Below are 6,000 nucleotides of genomic sequence, written 5' to 3'. Positions count from 1 at the left end.
ATATACCAAAGAAAAATAAACTAGTCCGCCCATCAAGGCAACCATAAATCTTTTGCCTGTGTAGCAGCTCAGATGCTAGGGCGGACTCGACCAAGTAACCATACCCTACCTGACTAACGTAAGAGACACAAACTAAAGCTACAGTATGAGCAGCGAAAAGCTTATTAGCTTTACAGTTGGTGAGCCATACTCTTTCCAGACCTACACAACCATCAAAAGGCATCAATGCTGAGTCTCTGACAGCATTGAACGCCTCTCCCAAACCACATCACAAAAGTTTCACAGAATTCGACCAACAGAGCCAACGGCTCACCATTCCCTGTCCTCCAGGGCGGAACCAAAACTCTCCCCTGAAAGGTTCTGCTCAGGTATTTATGACATTGCTCCCCTCTTATTTCTTACCAGACACTGTTTTCTTGTTTTTGCAACACACGGGTTGAAAAATCACGTGATCAAACGACGCCATTGATGACGTTCTTCTGATAAAGTGATACACGCATCGGCACACTGCTTCGAGATCTCGATACACTCATTGTAAAGAATGTGGATTTTGTATCATTTATAGCCACTTTTATTAATTGCACTGCACAAGTGTCCAAGAGGTCTAAGAAGCTGGACATCATTGTATCTTAAGCTGAAAAAGTTTTTGGGGCTTCGAGGACTGTCACCAGAAAACATCCCTCCCTCACAAGATCCTTCTGAGCCTGTGTAGGGACCTGATTAGAATTTGAACAGAAAATGCAGGTTGATTTTGTTTACTTTAACCTTTCTTTTTATCATCTGTATGAATATTCTTTTACCCCACGTTATTTATTTTTGGGGATCTTTATTATCCCCTCGCACAGTAGGTGGCGGAATGCACATCCAATTGTTGCAAACGCCATTGTACCAGAGGAGAAGAAGAAAAATGAGTAGCTGTGGCCAACACACCTGAACACACTTTAACAAGATAGAGGATAGAGAGCGTTTTAGATGTAGCTGAGAACAGAATGTATGTTTTTCAATAACATTCTTAGAACGTTCTTTGAACGTTACTAAGGTTCTCTTATGGTTGTTATGTAAAAGTTGTAATGTTCTGAGAACATGACTTTAAATAGAACCACGAGGAAACCTGCAGAAAACGTTATGCTGAGGCACTGAAATTCCCACAGAAGACTGTTATTTCTTAACATTCTCTAAATGTTCGGAGAACATTACTTTAAAAAGAACCACGAGGAAACCTGCAGGAAATGTTGTATTGACGTTCAAACACTGAAGAGCGTTGTTTCTTAACGTTCTTGGGAACAATTTTAGAACATTCCTTTAAGTACAACAATGAGGAAACCTGGTGGAAATGTTATGCTGTTATGCAGTATCTAAATTCCCACAGGATAACATAGTTCATAGAACATTAAGAAACAATCTGAGAACATGTCTTCCTAATGTCAAACCAGTTGGAGAACGTTCTTAGAACATTACCAAAAATATAATTAATTGTAACAATGTTTTAACTTTTAGGAAACGTTCTGTTAAAGTAATGAAATACCAAGATTTTTATTTTTATTTTGTCCATTTTGTTAAAACTGCCAAGAATGTTCCAAAGCCAAAAAACTATCCTGCACCATTCCCAGAACGTTGTGGGAAGGTTGTATGCAAAATAACCAGAGGACAGAACATTGTGTGCTAGATGGGAAGTGAAATTAATATATTAGGGTAAAGCGTGTCAATCTTGACACTTATACAGTGCCTAGCGAAAGTCTACACACCCTTTGCACGGCCTTCACATTTTGCTGCCTTAAAATTTGAAAAGGTGAATTTACTCAGCAGGACCCAGACATTAGAAGACACAGAGACCACATAGAGCCTCACTGTAGAATAGATGGGCTACACTACAGTGACTCCAGACTCCACTTTCAGACCCCGTCCTTGGGCAGGTGGGATAAGTTGCAATTGACATTTTGCGGCGGACTTCAGAAACAAGCCTGGCTTTCATGGCGCCGTTTGAACACTGGGGGAATCTCCTGCAAAGGTCACTGAGCCCATTTCCCTTCCTTCCTTCCTCCCCCCCCCCACCCATCAATCCCCCCTGTAAAGACCTTTATTGCTTTACCTCCTCTCCGCTTTTCTCCTGCACTTCAGTTACTGGCACCAGTCCTATTCTAATGGTCTATATAGGAAGTGAAAGAGAGGTGACATGAAATGGCATCTTATTTTAAGTCGTATATTGCACCTACTTCAACTACCACTTTTATGTCCACATGATCCAACATGAATACAAACAGCTATTCTTTTAGTTTAACAAACATACACTTAACAAATGGAAACTGAGTTGAAAACACTTTCACATGTTCACATTGAGTGCTGCACAGACACTTAAAAACAGGCTAAATACATTTGAGACAAACCATTTGAAACACTTGAGGTATGCTTGTTATAGGCCTAGTTGCAAGTTACAATGGTCCCATATTGATGGAACATCGCATATCTTTTTGCTAATCTCCGCAATCTTCTTTATCATCAGACTTCTGCTTCTTTTCCCTCCATCAGTGCAGCTATCCTGGTCCTCTCCTTCCTCTGGTAGCAACTGGTGAAGCTTCTCAAACTCCTCCTTAATCTGCTTTATTTTCTTAATCAAGCGCACCTCATGTATTTGACATACAGTACAAGGTTTTACCACAAAGGTAGTAAGCCAGACTGTCATACCTGCTTGCTCGACTATGTAGCCTACAGTATGTCTTAAATCTTGTATATGTCCTGAATATCTCTTCATTATCTGTCAAACAACCATTCATACTGTCATTTTAATTATGTGCAAGTGTAATGGGGGTCAGTGTAGAGCTGGGCCATACGGACAAAAATCGGTGTTGCTCAGAAATGGCCTGAATTGATGCGATAAGGATACGTTTCTGACATTTCTTTATTTATTATCCTTTAAAAAGATGCACCATGCAGATATCGATCCACCATTGCCTGGTTCCAAAAATTCTAATAGTTTGCCTAATTTCAGTTTATGTGACAAAGCAAGAAAGTATAGTATAGAGAATCAGTGAACTATCTAAACCACTGTGAAGTATATTTTCCATAACCAAAAATATTGTATTTTCAGCTGTTTGAAGCTGGTGTACAAAACCAAAAGTAAAATACGCAGAAACAAAATCTAACAACGGGTCGCATAGCAATAGCACACATAGAACATATCTACTGCTTCTTAGACTCGCTTTCAATGAGAATGGCAGATCTATAAAACACATTTCTATGTGAATTTTGTCAGGTCGCCCAAAAAGTGACATATTGCAGCTTTAAACTACTACAGTACCACTAGCTTGATCGTTGTAGCCATCAATTGTACAATTAACAATCGCCCATATTAACAAACTTATTTTATTTTAAACTACACAGTTCTCTAGTATAGGCTACTTATGGTAATGAACGATATTAGCAAAATGCCTACGATAAGTGATGACTATGGTCTGTGTCAATTATTTTCGGTTTTTCGTCCTAGCTCTAAATCAGTGTACTGCTAACAGCTTAGATTCCTTCACTGCCCGACTGCCCCATACTGGGCTCGAACCAGTGATCCTCTGCTTTGAAGCGCATCACTACGACATGTCTCTGTAGCCCCTGGCCCACATTCCACAGTTTCTCCATATCAAACACTCCCTTGTCCTCCACAAACTATTCAAACAGGTGCAGCACCCACCCCAAAGTAGTTGCCCTTGGTGGCCAGATAGACCATTCACCCTGAGGCCAACAGTCTGGAGGGTGTTGTGAAGAGCGGAGTTGTACGCCGTGTTGTAAATGGTCCCCGAGGTGCAGATTACATCATATTTAGGGGACTGATCTTCCTTGAGGACCAGCACTAGGAACATTGTCCAGTCGCCTGAGAAGAAACGGCAGCAGGACAGCTTTGGGTGCTAGGAGGGGTCCAGAGCTTGCCTCTTGGGCAATATGCTGCCATCCTCTCCCTCTTATTTTTCTGTTCATTCTTCATCTCCTTTGACTTTTCCTCTTCCTTCCTTACCTTCTTGTCCTCCTCCTCCTGTTCTTCGTCTATAATTGTCTCATTGTCTTGTCCTTCCACCTGACAGTCTAGCAGTGCGTTAGACAGCGTGAGCCATTTTATAACGGTACTATTATAGTCCTGGAAATGGGCCCGACTTGCACATTTCTTTAGTGCCAGTAGGCCCAGCAGTCCAGCACCGTAGCCCAGATCTAGACCACTCTTCCCCCCCGAACGTCTCCCACTCTTTCTCTAGCAGCTCCATGAGGTCATAGGGACACTCAGAGCTCAGGGAGGATAACGAGTTTCCCACTAGTAAGTACAAGTTGGAGCGCTGTTCAAGTCGATGTTTCCCAGTTGTATGTCGTAAATTCCCACTTCCCACTTGGTTATGAACACAACATAATTTTAGCAACCTCCATGCAGCCACGTGTTAATGACATATTAGGGCACATCAAATCCATAATGCATTGTGGGTAAATGGTGACTGACTGACTGATTGATCGACAAATAAAAATGAGTAGGTATTTATGATGCAAGGTGATTTTTAGATCAGTCAGTCAGGCAGTCGTCTGCACTGTCAGCTGCAATGCCGAACAAGCCTGTTAACTACACGCGTCAGAGTCATGCGGACTGGAAGGAAAGGTTATATGAACATGCCTGCCGCCCAAATGGATGACGTATGTCGCGCAGCTGAGAGTAGAGTGTGGGAGGAAGTGAGCTTGTTCGTGGAGGCCCAAGGCGGAGGAAGGAAAGACCATGGAAGCACTGTTTTAGTCAGATGGTGAATAGAAGAAAAATAAACTGGAGCAAAATGGGCTAAACTTGTTAAGAAAGATGTAGAGTGTGTTTTATGGATGTGTTTTTGGGAGATCTGTTTGCGGTCAAGGAGATGGTGGAGGATGCCCTGGGAAAAGTGGAGTTCACCAAAGTCACCAGGAGTGGTATGGTGTAGAGTCATTGTATGTCAGAAGAACAAAAGGAACGTGCATTGTGTCTCAGGGAGTTATAGGAGTATGAAGTAGAAAGCTTCTTCTGATCAGGGCACCGGTAAAAGGTGTCATCTCTGCCATCACTGTGAAAATTGAGGCTGAACATCTAAAGCACCACCTACCAGGAGTGGTGGATGCACGTCAATTGAACCGTATGATAAATGGAAGGAAAGAGGAAGGCCTATCGGTGATATTGCTATTTGATGAAAAGTTTCTATGACATATTTGGTGAAAGCTTAAATGTAAAAGGTTTCGCCAAGTGGCAAGTGTGTGCAGACGGAATAAATATGTTGTGGAAGAGTCACAGTAGATACACAGTGCTGCAATTGTGGTGGGAACCACATTCCCGTGTTCCAGGAGTGTCCTGTAAGGGTGAAGGACGTTGAAGTAGCAAGAATCGTCGTGCGTTCCACCTGGCCACCTTGCCACCACATTCAGTAGAGTTTTTTTTACGCACCATGTAACCTCTCACCTTTTCTGTGAACATATTCTAGTTTAAGTTGTTTTGGGATGGTGCTTTTATGGCAATGTGGGTGCTATCTATTACTCTGTACATATTTGGGAACCCATTCATGGCAAAGAAACCTTTCTTGACCTGTTGTGCGATGGTGTATGGAAATTGTATGTTACAGTTAGTTTTGCTGATGATTGTATCCAAATGATTTGCTCATCGAGGGATGTGAGATGCCGATCGGCAAGCTCCCTCTGAAAAGTGCCTGTTGCCAAAAACCCAAGGGTGGACAGCATTTGTGCACCGGAATGGCATGTGTTTTGCGAGGATTTAGGTCTTAAATTAATAAAAAAATCTGATCAATTTGGTTTTGGGAAATGATATCTGATGAGCCAATCTGTACGTTCTGCAGAATAAATCCCACCTGGACTGTACTTTATATGGATTATTATCATAACATGCACTGATGGTGGTCAAATTATATTGCATGTCAAGATACACTATATATACAAACATATGTGGACACCCCTTCAATTCGTGGATTTGGCTATTTCAGCCACACCCATTGCTGACAGGTG

General features: G+C 41.9%; 1 pseudogene; it reads right to left on the bottom strand.

Annotated features, from left to right (window-relative positions):
- Positions 1–3,507: 3,507 nt before the first annotated feature.
- Positions 3,508–5,458, bottom strand: LOC115134922 (histidine protein methyltransferase 1 homolog; annotated as a pseudogene).
- Between the last annotated feature and the right edge of the window lie 542 nt (positions 5,459–6,000).

This window comes from Oncorhynchus nerka, linkage group LG10 (genome assembly GCF_034236695.1).
Source record: "Oncorhynchus nerka isolate Pitt River linkage group LG10, Oner_Uvic_2.0, whole genome shotgun sequence".
Lineage (NCBI taxonomy): Eukaryota > Metazoa > Chordata > Actinopteri > Salmoniformes > Salmonidae > Oncorhynchus > Oncorhynchus nerka.
The sequence above is the reverse complement of the archived record's forward strand: the minus strand, read 5'-3'. Positions and strand labels throughout refer to the sequence as shown.